Here is a 21,518-nt window from a genome sequence, read left to right as displayed (position 1 = left end):
GGTAACAATCTTTTATCAGACATGTCTTTTGCAAACATTTCCTCTCAGTCAGTGCCTTTTCTTCTCATTCTTTTGATAGTGCCTTACAGAGCAGAAATTCTAAATTTTAATGAAGTCCAACTTAATTATTTCTTTCATGGATTATGCCTTTGGGGTTCTATCTGAAAGTCACAGCCAATCTTAATATCGTCTAGTTTTTCCCTGTGTTATCTTTTAAGCTTTAATATTTTTGCATTTTATGTTTGATTGTGTGATCCATTTTGATCTACTTTTTGTGAAAGGAATATTTGAGATCATTTTTCATCTCTCTGAAGAATATTTATTAGTTTTTATATTACATTTGATTTGCTACTATTGGTTTGTCTCAGTTTTTGTTTGCCCAAATATGTTTGTATCTCAATTTTATCCTTGATGGATCTATTTCCTGAGGATAGCTTTCTATATACAGTTATTTAACGTTAAGACTGAGAATATTGCTCCTCTTTAACTTCTGGTTTCCCTTATTTCTGTTTAGTAGTTAGCTGCCAGTCTGATGCTTTACTGAAGGAAATGTGGGGTTTCTTTTCAACTTCAATTTTTTTTAGACTTTTTTTTCTTTGTCTTTGATTTTCAACTGTTCTACTATGACACAATTAGGTTGACTTTTTAAATGATTCTGGCTTGAGATGTACAGAACTATCAACTTTTCCTTAGCTTCGGAAAATTCTCAGTTATTATTGCTTCACATATTTTGTATCTCCTGTTTTCTCTCTCCCCTGCTTTTGGTCCTTCAATTAAAATAAGCATTAGAACATGTTACTGTATTCTTTACTCTCAAGTTTTTAAAAAAATTTCCATTATTTTTATCTCTTCAACTTTCAATCTGGGTGTTTTCTTCTGATTCAACTTTCAGGTTAATAATTTTGTCTTCATCTCTGTTTAATCTGCTGTTAAATCTACCCATGAATGTTTACCTTTTTCCATTTTTTTTCAGTCCTAGAATTTCCATTTGATATCTGTAATTTTTAATTTTCTGCCAATACAATTTTTTATTTTTTGGAGCATGTTGAATATAATTAGTAAAGTTTATGTCCAGTATTGTAATTTTCTGTGTCATTTGTTTGTTTATTTCTATTGACTTTTTTTCTGCTATCTATTGATCCTATTATTATCATAACTTTTCAAGTGTCTAGTTATTTTTAATTGCGTTATAGAAAGTTTATATCAAAAATGGTCAAGATAATTTGAGAGTTAAGATACTGTTTTCTGCTCCTAGGGAGGGTTTATTTTTCCTCTAATCTGAGGCTAAAGAGCTGGTAATTTCAGATGTTCTTAATTCAGTTTCTGGGATTGAGACATCTAGAAGCTAGGGTTCACTTTATTTCTAGCTCACCCTTACCCCTTACTACTGGATATATGCCTTCAGAGTGCAAACTGTGAGATTGGTTTATCAAGCATCTCCTCCATTACTGTCCTACATTCCATTTCTGTCCCTACAGCTCCTTAAAGGTATGACAAATGCTACTTAGTATTTGAGCAAAGCCAGGCTTGAAGTTCAAACAGGAAGAGACCCCAAAATGTCAAATTTCTCTCTCTAGGATTTCTTTTTTTTATGGATCTTAGTCACATAATATTTTACTGCCTTGTAGCCTTTTCCATGACTTCAGGCAGATGATTTCTATACTATTTATGTCTTTTCTAAATGTTCTCAGAGGTTTTTTGAATTACCTAGTCCATCATTATTGCATAATGGACCTATTTTTCTTCCTAAGAATAAACAAACAAACAAACAAAAACTCTAGAAGTAAAAAGAAAAAAAATCAAAATAAGATTGACCTTGGATTTCTGTTTTACAACATTAAAATCCAGCAGATAAGCAAGCAACATCTCCACAGAATTAAATATAAGATTAAATAAATGTAAATAAGCTTATGACAATTTTAAAAGAAAAAAGCTTTAGAAAACATTAAAAGACAGTTATTTTTTAAAAATTTATTTATTTTATTGAAGTATGGTTGATTTACAATGTTGTGTTAATTTCTCCTGTACACCCAAGTGATTCAGTTATATATATATATATATATATATATTATATATATATACACATATATACATTTTTTTTCATATTCTTTTCCATTATGGTTTATCACAGGATATTGAATATAGTTCCCTATGCTATACAATGGGAACTTGTTGTTTACCCATTCTATATATAATAGTTTGCATCTTTTGGCACTTAAATTTATATTGTCTTAATTTTAGCAAATCACTATCATCTAATATAATTAATCGTGTTTTTAAAATATAATCTTTTGTATAGTTTTATTTGAATGTCAATCATCTAATAAAAAATCCCATTCTTAAAATTTTATTTTTATTCAAAGACTCTTTCTTTTCTAAAACACCATATTCCATAGTGATTATACATAACTATCAGGAGAGTAGAATCAATATTTCAATGTCAAATGCACTGGCTCGGAGATCAAGTACAACTTACTGATTTAAATCTAAACGTGGAAAAATTTTCCACTATTATTTTGTTATTTATAAAGTTGGCCAAGATCTTAATGAGACAGGATTTTATCATTATGCCTCACTAAAATTTTACACTCAATATTTTACTTGAGTAAGTGGAAATAAACAAGGTTTTCATATTATTTTAGGTGTCTAAAAAGCTTGACAGACATATGTTAGATTTATAGAAAAACGAATGGTATTAAAAATGCATATGGGTATCAAATATTGAATATTTACTTCTGCCTTATTTGTACATGTTGATGTTAACTTGTGATGTGATTTACAGCATATTGTATACCCAACAAAAATAATTTTAAAATTTTCATTTACAATATGCTTTCAAACCAGAAGAAAAAGTTTTACTGATTCTATGATTTATCTGTAAAGAATAATACAAGATGCTATTGAGAACTGTAAAAGAAAACTTTAATACATTTGTTCTTGTGAAAAGTGAAATTGTAAAGACATGATTTTTTATAAGTATTTTATAAGTTTAATGCACTTTGAATCAATATGCTCTGGATCCATACAGAGCATACATTTCTCACTCCACCTGTACACTTGCCTAGCTAATGGGTGTTTGAAAGTATGTGCAATGTTGTAGCTTCCTTTTACCTAGCCTCACAAAACCTTAACCTTCTCAATTTATTATATTAATATCTATCCAACTAGCCACACCAACTCCCAAAGCACAGTCTGTATCTGTTTTGTGTTCCTCACTGTGCCTTCTAAGGAATCACCAAGTTTCATTGTATCTGATTCTAAGTTATTCTCCAACGCATCCATTTCTTTCTGTCTGCACTGCCAATACACCATCATTTTTCCTGGATTACTGCTACAGCATTTTGATGATCCCTTTGCCTCTTGTCTTATTTTTCTCTAATTTCTTTTCTTTAATGCCGGCCTTAATGACCTCTCTAGAAAAAGAAGATGATTGTGTCATTCTCCTAGTTCATAAAACTTAATTGTTTTCTTTGAGTGTTAAAATAAAGCCCAAAGTTCTTAACATGTTTTGTAAGTCTAGAAATATCTGACCCTTGTTGACATCTCTAGTATAATCACTTAGATTCTTCTCTATATAGTCTAGTTTTAACTCTATAGGGTTTTTCTGTTTCTTGGAGGACTAACGCTTTTTCCTGCACCCTAGGCTTTGCAATAGTTTCAGTACTTTATTGAGATATAATTCACATTTCATACAATTCACCCATTTAAATTGTACGATTCAATGGCTTTTAGTGTATTCACCGAATTGTGCAATCATCAACATAATCAATTTAAGAACATTTTCATCACTCTTAAAAGAAACCCCATAGCCATTAGCAGCCATTCCCTACCTCAGTCTGGTCCTCTCCTCTCCTCCCTACCCTCCTGCAACCCTAGGCAACCACTAATCTACTTTCTGTCAACTTAGATTTGCCTCCTGTGGCCATGTCATAATGGGATCTTACACTTATGATTTGTGTCTGTGTTCTTTTACCTAACATAATAGTTTCAATACTCATCTGTGTTGTAGCGTGAATAAGTACTTCATTTCTTTTTGTTGCCAAATAATAATCCATTGTATGGATATTACAGCACTTTTATTTATCTGTTTATCAGTTGATGGACTTCTGGATTGTTTCTACTTTTTCACTGTTACAAGTAGTGCTCCTATGAACATCTGTGCATATGTTTTTGTGTGGACATATATTTTCAGTTCTCTTGAATGTATACTTTTCAGTGGAACTACTGAGTCATATGGTAACTATTTCACCTTTTAAAAAACTGCCAGGCGCTTTTCCAAAGCCGCTGCACCATTTTACATTTCCACCAGTAGTGTAGAAGTGTTCCAGTTTCTCCATATCCTTGTCAGTACTGATTATTTTTTATCTTTGCAATAGTTTCTTTTTATGTTTTCCTGGAACACATCTCCTTTTATGCTAGCCTCCTTCTCTCTTTTCCAGAGGGCAGCGATTCATCCTTTAATTCTTAGTTTAATGTTACTTCCTCAGGAATTTGTCCCTGACACCCTCAAACATCAGGTGTCTTTATATTGCTGATTGGCATGGCACCATATATTTATCAAAACTTATTATAATTAATAGTCTGATCATCTGTCATGCCAGTCACACTCTAGCCTCTTTGAAGCACTATGACTTTTTTTGCCATTAATCCGAGCATCTTGAACAATACCTAATACCTAATAGAAGCCCCAAATATTTGTTAGATGACTGACGATATGAAAATCTGACTCTAAAATCTACTTTTCAAAAAAACGTTTTTTAACCAAACTTTTAAGCTTTAGTTTATTAAAGAGGATCACAATTCCTTCCCCCAGTTACTAACACCCAGATTATTTAAAATTCCCTAAAGGGAGGTCCAAAATATCATGCTGTAGAATTTCTTATGCATTAGCTTCTACAGTATTTTTCTGCAAAGGAGCCAGGATAACCCCAACATTCCTCTCTTCACTCTCGGAGCTATACAAAGTATGCTTTTCGATATATTCTTGGACAAGATCTGGTACCAAGTAGCGAATGCTCTGGTCCCTACTGAGGGCTCACCGGATCTTTGTGCTTGAAATGTCATTGGTGATTCATTCCTTCACCAGGTGAATGTTGTTCTGGTGTTTCCACAGCACATTGGCTTCATAGATGAAACCATTGAATCCATTTACAATCTGTCCCTAAGTCCCTTTCCAGCCACATTGTCTTCAAAGCTCCCCTCACAAATTCACATCTCCATCTCCTGCTTCATGTGCCATTATCATCCAAAGTACTAGCTAGCCATTTTCAGAAGAGGAGAAGCATTTTCATACATCTAGACTTTGGCTGTCTTTTCCTTACATGTCTGAAATGCCCCTTTCCATCTCTCTTATATTCTGCTCATTATACAAGGTGTGTCTCAATGCCACCTTGCTTTTGAAACAGACTTGAAAGGAAATTTCTTATACCTCCAGTATTCAAGCAATGTTGCTGTTGATGGTGTACTGTAATATCCAGAGGCTGTTCAAGATAGATTTTAAAATATCACTTTGTACAAGCATATTATAGAGGATTTTCACGTTACTGTGTCAAGGATTAGTTGTGATTACCATAATAAAGACAGATTCCAAGGACAGATACTGTGAACCTAGAATAAGGAAGGCAGGAGACGTAACGATGATCTGCATCCGCCCAATAATAACTTGCACCTTTATTTTTTGTTGTTGTCACAAAGCCTTATATCCATGATGATTATCTAAAGACTGAAGGTAGTAGCCTGTCTTCATCAGTTTTCCTTGACTCTCCTCTGTTATGCATCCTATTATCCTCTTGGTAGTTTTCATTTATAATGGTTTTCCACTTTTACCTTGGTTTGGAATATTGAAACTTTTATGGTAGAAATAGAATATAATTGCTCTCAATGCACATAGTAAACAGTAAGAATAGAGAATGATACAAAATAGTCCATAGATGAAAGAAGACAGAAACAAAACGAAGACTGCCACCTCAAATCCCGAGGGCAGATACGGTCCTACCTTTGTAATATATGCTACCCAATACCTTGAGCATGTTTCGTGAATTTTGTTATGACAATAACCTCCTAAGTGCACAGGGCCTATGTTTTATGTATTCTTTGTTTAGTTATTCTTATCATATTTTATGGCTAAACTCACTTCCTCTTATATTAAAAATAAATCTTCAAGTGAAAGAGTATTAAATCTTTATTTTTCAGCAGTTTGTACCTATTAGCATATTTGAAATGAAAGAAAACAGTGAGTTCCTTCCTTAGCTTATGTAAAAGGTAATTAGATTATTTGCTAAGAAATTACTTTTCAGAATTAACTCTCTTCATGGTTATTATTTTTCTCTTTGGCAGGACTTAAGTGATTTAATGCACTTCCCGATACCTTTGGCAACCATATAAAAATTCCATGGTGGGATGAGTCAATGTTTGCACAAGTAGAACTTTGGAAACTACAGAGACAGAATAGATGAATTACTGAAAATTGAAATTCTAGGAAAAAATCTTCCTCTTAACTTATCTTTCTTATTCATATAAGAAAGTGCTACAATTTTCTGCTGCAGTGCAACAGGAAGTAGATTTCCATTAGCTTTCTAAACTGCAAGTGTGTTGCCCTGTGTATGCAGACAGTGACAGAACGGTATCGGTGTGTTTGTAGTGAAGCTGAATCAGGGCAGCCACTGTGTGCTGCACCATCTTGCTCTTCCCCTGCTGCCAAAGTGTGAATATAAGTATAAAATTTATTCTTATAAAAATAAAATTCTTATAAAATTTATTCTTATAAAAATCTCAAACTTATGTACACTGTGTGTGTGTGTGTGTGTGTGTGTGGTTGTTAAAATAAATTGCCACTGTGTCTTTCACACGGAGCCTTTTTGACCCGACCATCTTTTGTCCTTTTTGTCTCCCAGACATATAAGTCCCTTGAAGAGGTGCCAGTGTCATAAGCACTGGCACCTCTTTGTTTGAATCTAACTCTTAATCCCGTTTCAACCACTATCCCCTTAAAGTAGTTAAAACAGGAGTGGATGGGCTTCCCTGGAGGCGCAGTGGTTGAGAGTCCACCTGCCGATGCAGGGGACACGGGTTCGTGCCCCGGTCCGGGAAGATCCCACATGCCGCCGAGCGGCTGGGCCCGTGAGCCATGGCCGCTGAGCCTGCACGTCCGGAACCTGTGCTCCTCAACGGGAGAGGCCACACAGTGAGAGGCCCGCATACCGCAAAAAACAAACAAACAAAAAAAACAGGAGTGGATGTTTAAAATAATTTTTAGTGTAAAATTGACTTGAAAAAGTCAATTTCTGCTTTTCAGCTCAGACATTCATTTATTCATTGAAACTTTTTTCAATTTCTACTGTGTATAAGACCCTATGTTGGATACAAAGGTAAATAAACCATAGTTAGAATCTTCAATGAGACTCTTACGTAGGGAGGATAACAGAATGTAATATAACTAATCATAAATTTGTACAGAGGATAATTGCATCAAAATGTGATCTATGTGTTTTTAGAATTTAGAGCATTTCCAACATTCAAGATTTGAAATGTGAGAAGTGGGGAGATCACTGTATTTACCTTGACAAATGTCTAATATTTCTACAAAAGAAAAGAGATTGGGGACTGCACAATTTTCAGTTCAGAGTCAGGGAGTATTTAGCAAAGAGTAATGTTGAGATATGGCTGGAAAAGAATTCTGCCAGTACACAGAAAGACAAAAATCAAGAGGTGTTGAGTACGCCAGACAAAAAAATTTTCTTGGCAATAAAATAAAAGAGCCTCCCTGTTCTAAGTAAGTACTAAGAACCTTGAGCATAGTGGATTTTAAGCAAATATTGTATTAATTGGATAAATGTCTTATTTAGTTTCCCAAGCAATTAAATCAATTAAGAATATTCCTCGGGCTTCCCTGGTGGCACAGTGGTTGAGAGTCTGCCTGCCGATGCAGGGGACACAGGTTCGTGCCCCGGTCTGGGAAGATCCCACATGCCGCCGAGCGGCTAGGCCCGTGAGCCATGGCCGCTGAGCCTGCATTTCCGGAGCCTGTGCTCCGCAACGGGAGGGGCCACAACAGTGAGAGGCCCGCGTACAGCAAAAAAAAAAAAAAAGAATATTCCTCAAAAAACTAAAAAATAGAATATGACCCAGCGACTCCACTCCTGGGTGTATATTAGAAGAAAACAAAAACAGTAATACAAAAAGATACATGTACCCCAATGTTCATAACAGCATTATTTACAATTGCCAAGGTATGGAAGCAACCTAAGTGTCCCATCAACAGATGAATGGATAAAGAAGATGTGGTATGTGTGTGTGTGTGTGTGTGCATACACACACACACACACAGACACATATACACAATGGAATATTAGCCATAAAAAAGAATAAAATTTTGCCATTTGCAACAACATGGATGGAATGGGATGGTTTTATGCTTAGTGAAATAAGTCAGACAGAGAAAGACAAATACTCTATGTTATCACCTATTATGTGCAATCTAAAAAAATGACACCAAGAATGTATCTAACAAAACAGAAACAGACTCACAGATATAGAGAACAAACTAGTAGGGGGAGGGATGGGAGGAGGAGAAATATAGGGGTAAGGGATTAAGAGGTACAACTACTAGGTATAAAATAAATAAGATACAAGGACATATTGTATAGCACAGGGAGTATAGCCAATATTTTATAATAACTTTAAATGGAGTATAATATATAAAAATACTAAATCACTATGTTGTATATCTGAAACTAATGTAGTATTGTAAATCAACTATGCTTGAATTTTTAAAATCTAAAAAATAAATGAAGTAGGAATAACTATTTTCATTGTACAAATGAGATTTATTTGTAAATAAATAAATAAATTTATTTGTAAATAAAGAAAAAAATGCACAGCAACGAAGACCCAACGCAGCCAAAAATAAATTTAAAAAAAACAAAAAAAACTTGATACTTCAGTAAATAATATTTTTTTAATTTCTAAATAAATATATTCTATGTATTCATTCATGCAATTGATATTCACTTAGTGTGAGTCAGGCAGTATGACAGGCTTTTCATGTATATTATATCATTTAAATGTCATTCATTTTAAAATTATAAAATTGAAATTGCAGTATCCCCACACTACCTGTGGCCAGGGAACACAGCTGATGTGATTAGTCCTTGGGGAGGGTGTCCTTCCAGAAAGGAGGTGGTATTTCATTGGGAGGGAGCCCTTTGCACTCTTCCCTTCGTCCTCTTCTTTCGGTTGGGCAAGTAGACATCAGGCCTATGGTGGCGGCAGTACGTTGCAACCATGGGGACAAAGGCATACGAGAAGAAAATCAAGCAAAAAGATAAAAGGAGCCTAGCCTACAGATGTCCTGTTCAGCCTCCAGACCAGCTCTCGCCTGCTTATTAAGACAGAAAAAGGAAGTTGACTTAGCCACTGCTGATTTTTGACAAATAAGATTACACAGAGAGAAGGTGAAAGGCTAGGACAAAACATAGGGGTGAGCAACTCCCAACACTAGTTATGTTTTTCCATTTTGCCAAACTGTGTTCATATCCTTCAGGAACTCAGATTTCATGGAAAGAGAGGCAAGTAAACAGCTAGAGTGATGGTGGCTAGGATATTACTACTAAAATTACTATAAGCAGAGTTTCATAAACACTCTTTTCCGACATATGATTCTTCTTTACACGTTCCTGGATTTTGCAGAACTAACCTTAGAAGAATTCCTTTACTCTTCCACCATCTCTTAACCCCTTACTTATCCTCCTAGAATGTGTGTCTCATACTGGATGAGACCAAATTTTGGTCACAGGGTAAAGAAAGAAAATGTTCAAAAAGGTCAGAAAAAACATAGGCCTTTACATGAAAGATATTTGCTTACTAAGTTCATGTTTGTTTGTTTTTTATATTTGTTTTCAGAGATCATAGAATTATTTTAAAAGTTAATAATTTTAGTGTACATTAAGTAGTTCAGAAGTTCAGATAGTATCATGAAGCTGCTTATAAAACAGTTTTTACTATGTGTTAATCTCCAAATGACAATTACAGTAGATGTTTCTAGAAATGTCCACTGCTTTCTGGTTTAGGTTCATTCCATAGCACCAACAGTAGCTTCTAATTGACATTTTACTTTTCTGCTTCAAGCTAAAGATGGGTGTGTATATGTGTGATATGAAAAGCAAGTGTTTTCCCAGTATTATTTTTCAAATCAAATCAGAGTTGGGTTCCACCCTGAAAAGGTGTGTGTCTATTCTTTATTTGTGGTGGTTTCGTTCTGTCTCTAATTGCAACCTGACCTAAAGGTTTTGCATCCTGGAGTCATTAAGCATGGCAGCAGGCAATTGGCAATTGGAATTTCAATATATCAGTTGTCTTGTCTGGAGGCTTACAGGAATTGTTGGTAGAAAAATAGTAAAGTGATTAGGTTAGACAGCACTTTACACTGACATCTGTCTTGGGAGTTCTAAATGTAAATATTAAAATGAGGGTCACATATAAGATTGTATTTTAATTTACTATACTACTTGAAATTATGAAACCATAATCAACTGTGAGTCTGATGCCTGTTGAAATTATGGTTTAAAAGATGCTTATAAAAATGCCCTTTAATATTCTTAATATTCATTTCTAGCACTAATCATTGCCTAACAGATTTTAAAACATGGCGGAAGATACTTGATCTGATGAAGTAACTAAAAATTAAGTCTGTTCTTAAATAAATAGGACACTATGGCAATATATTTGGATAAGGGTGATTCTATAGATAAGATCATTAAACTGTCTTTTATTAATAGTAAACTTCTTTAGCATTTGCAAAGTATGCTTCCTTCAAGAGTCTTAAAATGCTTTTTAAAAATCTTTGTAGTGTTTCACAGTAACTCCGTGAAAAATGAAACAGATCTCCTCTCTAAAAATGTCATTGCAAAAAAGAATTTTCTCTTTGGGAATAAATGACCTAACATTGAATAAATAGCCCCCAAAAATCTATTGCTTCCTTTGTCTGCAGCGAAGTGTACAGTCAGATCAATGTCCCATTGAACTTTGCACTGGTGTGAAATCATCTGATGTATTTGGTCAATTTGGGGCATAACATTTTAAAAATAAGTAGTTGATCGTGTCTAATTTATCAGTTTATGTATCCCCAACACTTCTTATATGTTCATGATATATAATAGTTGTTCAATAAATATTTAATAGCTGGATTAGTATCAGCTGATGACTATATAAATATCATGAAAGGTGTGCACATAAAGGGGTTTAGAGGTTTAAAGACACTTATTCGTGTTTTCATTGTTGTGTAACAAACTACCACAAACTTATCAATGGGTCTGGATTCTTGGTAGGGTTCACCTGAGTTCTCTGCTGAGGGTCTCATGGCTGAAATCAAGGTATTGGCCTGGTTATGTAATACTGGAGTGACTATTCCATCATAGTTTGCTACATAACATAACCCAGCCAAGGGAGTGAGTACCCATCATATGCACAGGTTACACTCACATTCAAGGGTTCATGGTTTTATAAGACGTGTACACCAGGGGCAAGAGTCTTGGGGGCCATCCTAGAATTCTGGCTTCCTCAATAAATAAGGACACACACACATACACACACCACACACACGGAGGAAAAATCAAGGAAAACCGTCATTTAAATATTACGCTTTCTTCACTGTTATCTGCTTTTAGGAATGGGAGTAAGGAAAGAGGATGGACGGTTCTTTTCTACCTATAGTTCAGCTATTTGGAAATCGGCCTGTTTCATGGATCAAGAGCTAACACGTATTGAGTGCTTTTTGTTTGTTTGTTTGTTTTGTTTTTTTTTGCGGTACACGGGCCTCTCAACTGCTGCGGCCTCTCCCGTTGTGGAGCACAGGCTCCGGACGCGCAGGCTCAGCGGCCATGGCTCACGGTCCCAGCCGCTCCGCGGCATGTGGGATCTTCCCGGACCAAGACATGAACCCGTGTCCCCTGCATTGGCAGGCGGACTCTCAACCACTGCGCCACCAGGGAAGCCCTACTGAGTGCTTATTGTATATCAAACATTTGTCTAAATTCTTTTGATTCATTAGCTCATTTAGTCCTCCAGAAACTGTAAGGGAGGGACATTATTATCGCCTCCTATATAGTTGGAAAACAGTCACGAAGCGGTTGTCAGAGTCAAAACACCGGTAAGTGGCAAGGATAGAATACTATGCTTAACACATATTATACCCTCAATAAATGTAGTTAGTGGGACTTCCCCGGCGTCCAGTGGTTAGAACTTCGTGCTTCCACTGCAGGGGGCCCTGGTTGGGGAACTAAGATCCCCACAAGCCGCATAGCACAGCCAAAAAAAAAATGTAGTTAGTAATTTGATTATTATTTAGGATTATTAGAGAAGAAAATAGTATAGAAAAACCAAAAGGACATGAATACATATATTTACTTAACTAGCATCGTTACCGTTTTCTGTTAGAACCTCTTTGGAAGAGTACCCATCCTAGAGAAGTATAAAATCAAATTAGGAAAGAACTTCTAATTCACAGTAACTTCTGTTTAGAAGTGCTTGCAGTAGTGCTGTCCGACTTCTCAGTATATTGACTAAGAAAACCCAGGAAAGAAAAAAAGACAAAATCTTAAAATGACCATACAAACTAAAACAGAAGCAAACTACCACTGGGTAAAATCTCCACAACAAACTACCAAGAATCTGGACTCCATGTTGGGATTGCTCTCTCAGGTCAGGGTGGCTGTGAAAGAGAGGAAGCTTCAGGAGACATAGAGGGATTGTAAGAGGTTTCACACCCAAATGCTCCAGGAAGAAATCTGGGAGCAGGATATGCCATGCAATGTGCTTTTTTTTAGGCATTATAGCAACTCAGCTCAGCAGAGAAACAAGATCATGTCTCTGAATTAATATTTTGCAGGATCCATCATAAAATTTCAAAAAACTCTCTTACATGCTCAATAGGGTTCAGGAAAAGCAGACTTCCTTATCAAGAAATGTAGAGAGTTATTAGTTATTTTGATTTAAAGGGAACAGGGTAGGGATCAGTTGATTGACCCTGAGAGAGATCATAATTCTATGACACTTTTATTAAACAAATTTGATTTTTAGATAAACAACAGATCAACAGATGTCTGCCACACTATTGTGAATAAGAGTACAATTTGAATAAGAATCCTGTTCAAATTGATGAACATGGAGCATAGCCAATGAATAAACATGTGTTGGTTGCCATGGTTAAAAAAATGCTAGTGTAAGTTTGGTGAGATGCAAAGAGGTAATCAGCGTAAAGATAAAACTGGCTTACAATTACTTGACTAGTAGAACTGCACAGAGAATTGTATTAAGAGTTGACAAACTTAGCACTGATAAGCATATTCTAAAGCCAATGAACATATGAAGGAGGCAATACAAAGTATTGATAATTCTAAGAATTTGTTACTCTACAGGATTGTCTCTTTCTGTCTCTCAGGATGAGAGTGTGTTAGTTGACATCATCAAAAAAAGTGTGTTGTAATTGTTGAGCTATTTTCTCTGATAATTACTCTTTTAGCCCTGAGGTTGGTTTTAAAAGCTTGATTTAGGAATATTTCATGTTGTATTATTTTCATATTCCTTATGCATACCTCATGCAAATTAACTTTCTTATAGCCTCATACTGACCTTTACCTCACTGAAGGAAATTAAATTGTAAAATGAATCTGCTTAGGAAAATCATTTTCAGAAAGTATTTCTTCCTCTATGTTGTTGAAGTTTGAGACGCTTTAGCATGCCAAGTCATCGATCTTATTATATAATGAAATAAAAATCTAGACAATTGGCAAAAAATTAAAATATTTTGTCTCAGGATGAAAATGAAATAACAACTCTTAAAATATTGGAATATAGTAGAAAAGAAAAAAGTGCTGGCAACAATTAGCTCTGAATATTCTCAGAATTTGAGGGTGCTTTTCATACCATATATTGGCATATTTGACATTTTTCTCAGGCTGCTTGAAATCGGTGAAACACATATAAAGACAAAGACATTTTGATTCTGTAAATATCTGAAAATCCTCAATTTGTACTTCCAAAATATATTCACATATTAAGAAACAAAAATACCTTAAATACCTAGAAATGAAAGATGTGCTTTTGCATGTAGTAGTTACAAATAATAAACTATTTTCAGTTTTATCTAAGAGTGCTTTTGGATTAGTTTTTTAATCTCTGATGATTTCTGAGAAAAATAAAACTGCAAGTTGTGTATTTTCTGTTCACAAAGTCTCAGCTGCCTCCTAAAATTCACAAATATAACCTTATGATGCCTAGTGGCACTAATGTCTTGTATACTAAAGAAGAAGGAGAAAAACTTTGGGTTTCCCATGACCATTTATTTTAAATTCACATTGCATCTTATTTTCAAACTCTGAAATCATATTACATGGACTTTACTTCCTTTATCTAAACATCCTGATTCAATTTTCAATTTAAAGTGCTTTTGAATGTAATGTCATGCATGGAATCAAAAATAGAAGTATTGGTGTTTTATTTTCATACCCAGGAATAGTTTTGTTTTTAAGCCAGGTTTAAAGGAAACAGACCTATAAAGAGAGCTTATAGATTTCAGAATAATCTCAATAACCAATTACTTAGTTGAAGAAGATGAAGTCTAGGAGATAAAATAGCCAATCTATAAAACCCCGTGAGTCCCAATTTTTTTTTTAGAAATTTTAATTTTAAAAAAGTAGAAGAAAGAATCATAACATATAAAGTAGTAAGATTGTCAAGCTGTTGGCCTCAGTGTTTGTAAAACAAAAACTATAAGTAGATTCGATGGTTGTTTAATAAAGTCTATGATTCAGTTACATATAACACGTTAATACATGCACAAAAGTCTTTCCTGTTTGAGAATGTTTTCATGGAGATTAATTATCTGGTTCTCCCAGAACCTCCTTCTTTCCCATTTCTGTCTAAGCCTACTTTTCCTTCAGTGTGATTCATTGTTTTTCTATGATGTTAAACGTTCCTTTACTTTATGTAACATGATTAGAAGTTTTAAAAGGATATATTCATCAAAAACTTACAAATGTATGATTGTGATTTTACATTTGGTATCTTGAGACTTTTATTTTTTTTTCTTCTTAATGTGAAGTCTGGTCTGAAGCATCCTTTGAAGAGAGTTGAACAAACAACTCATTTTATATCTTTGCTAAAGACTCAATCTTATGACATGGAAGAGAAAAATTAATCTCTGTGATCAAAGTTTATAATTTAAATTTTTACTTTGTATACTATTAATTTTAACCAGTAGTAGTCATTCCATCATTTATTCTATAGATGTATTGGAATCTTGGAAGCAAACCTGCATGGCATATATAAAGTAGTAAAAAGAAACAATGGACATTTAAAAATAAAACACAAGAATAAATCAGTAGCTCTAATTAGGTTTTATAAAAATTACTCAACCAAATATCTAAAAATTAAGTTAGTTCTATTTAAAAGTGAAGTTAAGAGATCAACTCATTTACTATATGACACATATCCTAAGTATTAAAGCCAAAGACAGAAGTACGTAAACTTAGTATTTTACAATTGAGTAGTTATTAGATTAAATATGCAATTTTAATATGAAAATTATTAAGTATCTCAATACTTCCAAAAATCAGGAAGTCAAGAAATGACTAGAATTTAAATACTGATAAGAATTATCACTAACAAATTCAGATACTATGCCAATAAACATAATTAATTTACTTCATTTCTTCCATAAAATAAAATTCTTTGAATTTTTATTGCTTTGAAAATTACCATTCAATTAAATTGTAATATCTTTAGCATTTTACAAGTAAAATTAAATAAAAAATAATTGAATTTAATATAATTTGCATTTCTTTGAACAATTATGGCTGTGTATATGTATATTCACTAACACATATTTATAATATCAGCAAAAATAAATTTGAAGGAAAGAATCTAGTTTCATGTTGAGTTCTGATTAAGGTTTAATCTCCAGTAAAACAAACAAGATGACTTTTTGACAGTTTGTGTTTTATCAGAAGAGAATCCTGATACTTAGGAGGCATTAAGGAATTATTATTGATGAGATGAATAAATAAACAATAATGGTTGATATCTGAGTCATTTTTCACTCAAATTCTTTATTATTGCTCTAAATTATTCTAGAGATGACTTCATTATTCTGACTTTTAAAATGTGAAAGGTTGATGGAACATGATCTCTAAATCTTCTTTCAGCACTAGTGTTCAGTGATGAACTAAAATTTAAGAAATTTGCTGTCTAAAGCAGGTTCCCAGTAATGAACTGGATTCCCCTTTTCAGAACAATGTCATGCTTTGAATAGAAAATTTCAAATCTTGCTAATTTTTTCTTATTCAAGAGAATCCCACAGTGTTTTACTTGTAATAAAATACTGTCTTTTAGGAGCCATTATTACATTCATCGTGTCTTTGTCTTAATGCAGGTTAAATGATATCTTTTCTTTTTTTAGGCAGATACTCACAGTTGCTGGAATAAACAATCAGTATTTGCAATATTCAGGGATTAAAAATTCTTCTTTTCACACACTTTTTTAAAGCCCTCAAATTACTATTTTATTGATTTTTCTCTAATACTTTTAATTTGATGTTTATAACCTTAATTTTTTAATCAAAATCCTTTGCGAAGTGTAAATATTGTCATACTATATTACCCCAAACATTTGCCTAAGAACTTTCTTCAGTGAGGGAAAAATAGTGAAATTGAGTGACAGAGAAAATACACTTAACCCAGTAGACTGAAGAATAATTATTATTTATCTTTTAAAATATCTTTAAAAATTTATCTTTTAAAAATCAAACTATGTGTGTATATATCTATATATCTATACACATATCTATCTATATATTTATCTATCTATATCACCCTGAAATCTTATTTTACAAATTCTTGACAAAATAGCCACCTAGAGGAAAAAAACAAAGAAAAAACAGAATAGAAGAAAATATACCTGAAATTGGCTAGCAAAAATAAATCAATGGATCAAGTTGCAAAGTTACTGTTTCCTTCATGATCCTATGATTTTTTAGAGAATGTGTATATTACATTTCATAATAGATATGCTTATGAATAATGTAGATAAATAAAATTTTATGGATTGAACCATGATTTTTCAATGAATTTACTTCATAGTTTGAGGTATCATATATCTGGTTTTGGGGTGATATTCATTTATCTGTGTCTTTTAACACTCTGCTTTTCAGTTTTCTACCAAAAATTTACTTCCAAAGACTCTATGTGAAATAATTTTCTGTGAATAATGCCTAAATACATTTCTGGGAGCTCCTACTTAAAGGGAGCCTGTAATGAATCACATTATGATGTGAATAATGCCCATTTATCTATTCTATGAGATCAGTTCAGGTTTCCAGAGATTGGCATTTTAAAGTAAAGTAAAGCATTTTAAAGTATTTCATTGGAAAGAGCAATTCAGTACATAACCTTATACCATAAAATATACTCAGACATATTGTGAAGACACAAAGGTATAACTCTGGTATTTTACTACATCATTGTGAAACTGTCTTGCCATTTTTTAGAGATAGGTGAAGCAAGATATATGTAAATGTTTTGCATGTTATATTGAAATGACTGATTTATGTGTTTGCCTACATGGGAACACCATGGGGTGTAATATCTTCAGTGATAAACTTTATACTGTGTTATTCATCTTTGCCTTCCTACCATACAGTTCAGTGACTTGAACCGAGGTGAAGCTGTAGCAAATGTTTATTGAACCGCAGCGGCTCTGTATGATTAAATAAGGATAAATTAGGCATGAGGTATTCCAAACTATGGGTTATTAAATACATGTATCACTGGTATCATTAATACAGATATGCCCTCATTCGAGTTCATGTTTAAATATTCCATTTTCTCTGCGGGTCACAATAGTTTAATGTTCAGAAAATAATTTGGAGATTTCACATACTGATGGCAATCTTTTCAAATGTTTTTACTCAGTTCTTTGCTCTAGTAAATAGAGTCTACTACGCACAATTTTGATATTTTTAGTAGCTCCAGATTTAACAGTTTTAATCATCATCTTTCCCACAATTATTACTTATTTCCTCCCAGTAGGTAAAGATATCAGAGATGAGACTGTAAACAGACTATCTAAAGATAATGCTGTTGTTTTTATGAAATCTATGATAAAGAATTTCCCTTGGTTATTAATTCTAAAAGTTGCATTTCTACTATAGAAAACTTAATTAGAAGGCTAAGTTCCACATAAATGTGATTTTCTGTAGAATGATTATATTCTTTAAAATCACAGTTAATACTGTCTTTTAATTTTTTTTTTTTTTTTTTTTTTTTTTTTTGTGGTACGCGGGCCTCTCACTGTTGTGGCCTCTCCCGTTGCGGAGCACAGGCTCCGGACGCGCAGGCTCAGCGGCCATGGCTCACGGGCCCAGCTGCTCCACGGCATGTGGGATCTTCCCGGACTGGGGCACGAACCCGTGTCCCCTGCATTGGCAGGCGGACTCTCAACCACTGCGCTACCAGGGAAGCCCTGTCTTTTAATTTTATTAAATGCAATATTTTACCACTTCTGCTGTTAATTTCTCTCTACTGTTTCTCAAGTGATATTACTTTTTTAAACGTAGCTTACAGTTATGTGGGTTTTCTTTTTTCTTTAACCATTTGAAGGACCTTTTTTTACTCTTTGGAGGCCCTTTCTACAATTTGTTGACTTATAAGGCAAAAACAATGAAATGAAGTTAACAAAAAAACCTTAAATATAATGTGTTTATATATGTGTGTATGCTTTTGGTTAGTTTTGCCTTCGTTTTATAAGATAAGCAAAGTTTGTACAAGTTAGTGGGTCTACTGTTTTTCTCTTAAATGAAATTAGCTACTCAACTCCTAACTTCAAAAGATAAATGATACCTGCATCATCAGTCACAGATGGATTTGCGATTTGGGATAAATTTGAAGGATTGTCTTGTTTAAGTGTGGCTTTCAGCTGCATATTGTAGCATGCAAAATTTATCAGAGAACATCCAGGAAGAAAGTTTCTTTCTCCCTGCCTTTCACTCCTGTTTGATTCATATTTGAATGTCCAACAGCTAACAGTACCAATCCAATACACAGTGTTCAATAAATATTTGTTCATTCAACCAGCATGTTACAGAAAATGGATTTGGATGTGTTATCTTACCTTTTATTTTCATTGTTGAAAATACTTTAGGTGATGTAGATGAACACATTTGTCAAATTATCAAGGGTTTTCAGTTTTGTTTTCATTTTAAGACAGATGATAATTAAAGAGCGAGACAGTCAAATATAAGGCCAGTTAATATGACACAGTGAAAGTAAATTTAATGTGTTTAAATTTAGTTAATGCTATATAGTTAAGTCTGTGAGCATTTCAGCGTTTGTGTATCTTCAATATTCTTTGTCCCCTTTTTTTCTCTTAAAGAAGGGCTACACTGCACATAACCAAAAAGTTAAGCTTTTTCAGCTTTGTCTTTAAAAACAATTTAAGCTTTTAATGTTCCAGTATTTTTCATTTAGCTAAAAGTCATTATTTACTTTTGTTTGCAGTGCAAAATTATGAAAGATTTTATGAGAACAATAGCTGCCTGCATATGTTATTCTGGAAATCTCATTTTTCTCAAAGAATATTTGTTTGATTTGTAACCTAGACATTACTAGAAATTTTATATTATAATTAAAATATGGTACTTAAGGGACTTCCCTGGTGGTGCAGTGGTTAAGAATCTGCCTGCCAATGCAGGGGACACGGGTTCAAGCCCTAGTCCAGGAAGATCCCACATGCTGTGGAGCAACTAAGCCCGTTTGCCACAACTACTGAGCCTGCGCTCTAGAGCCTGCGAGCCACAATTACTGAGCCAATGTGCCACAACTACTGAAGCCCACGCGCCTAGAGCCCGTGCTCCGCAGCAAGAGAAGCCACCTCAATGAGAAGCCCGCACACCACAATGAAGAGTAGCCCCCGCTTGCCGTAATTAGAGAAAGCCCACGTGCAGCAACAAAGACCCAACGCAGCCAAAAATAACTTTATAACAACACCAAAAAAAAATCAGAAAAGTATTTTAAAAATAAATAAATAAAATGTGGTACTTAAATACAGGGAATACTTTTCATAATCCTGTCCATGCACTAAAGTAAATTAATCTATACTTGGCACTTCACAAATATTTTAAAATTTAATCGTCTTAAGAACACTGTAAATGTTTTATTCCAATATTACAAATGAAAAAGTGAAGTTCAGAATATTTAAGTAGCTTTCCCAACATATTGCTTTTGATAAGTGGCAGAGCCAGGATTTAAATAAAAATATGCCACATTGGAAAGCCTTTACCTTTTGCTGAAATATGTACTACTTTCCTCATAGGGCCTCCTGTTGCTTCCATTTAATTCCAAGGTCATTTATTGAGCTTCTGTTATGTACAAAATATGACAGTCTGGGTATTGACTTTTGTCTGTGGGCTTTATGACACCTCAGATGATTTAATTCAACCCAAGTCTCTCTTTAAAGACATTCTGTATTTATACACGTGACTGGTCAAAAAAATGTAAGCTATATTTCCTGTGATTTTTTTTTTCCTTTCATGTACTTCTAATTTTTTTTATAGAATTGCTCCCTATTCTTAGACCAATATCCCATATTAACGTTTAGTCTGAAAATTTCCTTCATTAACCATAATTATTTGCCTCTTTTTCTTGTTTGGGCATCAACCAAGAGGTGCTTTGGAGAATATCAGGTCAATAAATCAATAGAATCCATAAATGTGAGGGCCATAAAGAAAATTAGAAATTAGAAATCATGAGTCCTCATCTTGAAAAGAATGTGTGGAGGAAGGATGCTTAGAAATTAAATGAATTTCTGAGAATCGGGCATCTGATAAGGAGCCCAGACGTTAAGACTCTCAGGCTTTCATTGTATATTTCTACAATTCCTTCAGCCAGCGTTCAGTACTGTCTGCCCATTTTTACTTGACTTCTTTCACTTCTACAATTGTTTATTTTGTTTTCTGTATTTGACTACTTATCCCCCCTACAGACACAAACTCCTTGAAGTCAAGGTTTAACTTCATCAAGAAGTCCTGTTATGTTTTTGAAGGGTCTCATGGAATATTTCATAATTTAAACAAGATATTGGGTGCTTCTAAAGAGTATTAACAAGCGAAAAAGCTATATACTAGCTTTCTGCGGTCCTAGAAAAATGCTGTTAAAATCAGTCCATGATTTTTTTCTGATGAGATCAGACAGCTTGTATAAAGTCTTAACTCTGTGTATAAAGCTATCAAACTCTTTGAAAAGAGACTACCACAAAAAAAGAAAATACAAATCAGCCAAAGAAAAAAGAAAAATAATTTTCTTAGTTGATCTTTGAAATGCATAATGCCTTGTTTTCATTTTCACAACAGTATTGGGAGTTGATTTAGCATTAAGATCAGTGACAAAATAACTCGATTAATACTTTCTACTCCAATATCATTCTAAAATAAGAAAATATGTCTGTCTCATTTGATGACAGGAAGGATAAT

At 33.8% G+C, this 21,518-nt stretch overlaps 1 long non-coding RNA gene across 1 annotated transcript in view; it reads left to right on the top strand.

The window, feature by feature from the left end:
• Nucleotides 1–21,518, top strand: part of LOC137212238 (uncharacterized) — a 541,428-nt gene that overhangs the window by 173,172 nt on the left and 346,738 nt on the right. The window lies entirely within an intron of this gene.

Source organism: Pseudorca crassidens, chromosome 2 (genome assembly GCF_039906515.1).
Source record: "Pseudorca crassidens isolate mPseCra1 chromosome 2, mPseCra1.hap1, whole genome shotgun sequence".
Classification (NCBI taxonomy): Eukaryota; Metazoa; Chordata; class Mammalia; order Artiodactyla; family Delphinidae; genus Pseudorca; species Pseudorca crassidens.
This window is presented reverse-complemented; position numbering and strand designations above follow the sequence as displayed.